Source organism: Crassostrea angulata, chromosome 7, assembly GCF_025612915.1.
Source record: "Crassostrea angulata isolate pt1a10 chromosome 7, ASM2561291v2, whole genome shotgun sequence".
Taxonomy (NCBI): Eukaryota; Metazoa; Mollusca; class Bivalvia; order Ostreida; family Ostreidae; genus Magallana; species Magallana angulata.
Window position 1 is genome coordinate 27,629,081 of NC_069117.1, and position 2,039 is coordinate 27,631,119.

Genomic DNA, 2,039 nt, shown 5'->3' on the forward strand with positions numbered 1-2,039 from the left:
TCTTTATAATGGTATTTTGCAACTGTTGATTATGTTATAAATGAAACACGTTATAAAATTAAATGTATGTATTTTTTGATTTTTTCATTATCTTGTCTTTTTCTTAATATCCAAGGAAGAGAACTAATTATTTGCCAGAACATTTTTGCATGGTTATTACGTTTTAAAAATATTAAACAAATAATTTATTGATGTATTTGTTTTCATGTCTTGGAAAAGATATTCCATTAAACATAAAGCGTCTGATTTGAAATCTTCTTAGCATAAATACCAAGCTCTAAACTACCATAAAATGAAAATAAAATGTCACTTGAAATGCATTTTTATTACAAAGTTGTGAATAAACTGATCCTGAGCAAGGTCGCTAGGAATTTATAACGCTTTCCATAGTAGCATATTTCAAGCTCATTTTATAATGCTAAATACCTAACAAATAACAACAGTCTGTATGTTCTAGCGAATCCTTTAATGTACTGTTGCAATCAGACATTACTTTTTAGGTTTTAAACGTTACATCTAAACAAATTAAATGCATTTCAAATCTTATCTTATTTCTCAAACTTGAACGTCGGGTATTTTTTGGAAATTTCGTAAAGTAAGGGTGTCGTTTTCCGAAAATGGGGGAAGTCAATATGAAAATTTCATAAAATATTCACTGTGAAAGTTTCATTATGAGAGAAGATTGAAAATTGAGAACATTATTTTTCAAGTTTTACCCCCAAAAAATGGTAAGAAATGCTTAATCACCTTTAATAAAATCACCTCTTTTAGAATACTCATAATTTCTACATGTATTATATATCCTTTCGTTTGGAGAATGACCATGGGATATTTGCGTCTAATATGTGCACAGAAAGCTAAAATCCAGAAACTGATATATATGTACAAAGTATAAAATCTGTAGGGTTTAAATCATCATGCGTTCAAACAATTTTAAAAAATTCAGAACATGACGTTTTATTGATCATCGAAATGTTTTATTGAGAAACTATGCATAAAATGCCATACTTATCTTAACCATCATTAAAACATAAAATATCACTTAAAACCGTTCCATTTATGTACAAAACTGTTTCAAACACGATATGCACAATCCATTGGAATTTGTAGTGTTGAGTCATATCCACAAATTCCTTTATTATGATTCTGAAAGAAATTCGTATATACAGTCTGGTTCTACCCAATATTCCAATGAATTTTTACAATCTTATAAAGTTTTATACATACCTTCCTTCAAACATCCTTTTCGATCCTGCCATTTTCTTGTATTCAACCAAACTGTACATATAATTAATGGTAAGGGGGTTATACATTAATAATAATGCTAGAAAGACAATGGAAGATACTATAATTACTCATAATTTTTCAGGTAGTTACAAATAAAACACAAACATTTTCAATGTCACTCATAATAATATTGGATATTTTTACCTTGAAGAAACTTGATTTCACATGTTTCGAAATTAGATTGCGCAACGAGCTAGTTTAAAACCCTGTGACTAACCGTTTTATCGTTTCATCTCCTAATCTAGTGGACCTTAGTCCAAATATTTGACATAAGTCCAGACTTAAGCCAGGCGTAAGGTTACGCCGGACGTACGCCTTTTAGTGAAACTGGCCCCAGATGATAGACATATTAAAACGTTCAGTTTTAGATATTTCCATGTTACATCATAATCATTGAAGACTATAATCAAATTTTGCACTGAACATCTTTTTTGTCCTTTAATGCTTTATGTTTTGAGGCATTTCGAAACATGGAGTGTCAAATAGGCAGACAACATCATCTTCAGGTTGCGTTGTCCAAACAATATTAACATTCTACTGGGTTTTTTCATTAAATTCTGTGATCTTTAAATGCAACAACTAAGAATTGATTTTCATGGATTTCATTTTCATGCTCGTCTATTTCCACTCAACATTCTATGTAATAACCATTTTAAGCCGGTTTTTATAAAACAGCTGTTCTTGCTGTTATTAAATTACTCCCTCCATGATCTTCAATTCATATCGATTCATTTAAGTAAATAATTGATTTT

General features: G+C 29.7%; 1 long non-coding RNA gene across 1 annotated transcript; it reads right to left on the minus strand.

The window, feature by feature from the left end:
• Nucleotides 1-1,008: 1,008 nt before the first annotated feature.
• On the minus strand, nucleotides 1,009-1,803 carry LOC128192126 (uncharacterized). The gene is made up of 3 exons (XR_008244503.1): nucleotides 1,432-1,803; nucleotides 1,228-1,278; nucleotides 1,009-1,146 (listed from the first exon to the last, which is right to left on the minus strand). It is a non-coding gene; the product is annotated as an uncharacterized LOC128192126 (long non-coding RNA).
• Between the last annotated feature and the right edge of the window lie 236 nt (nucleotides 1,804-2,039).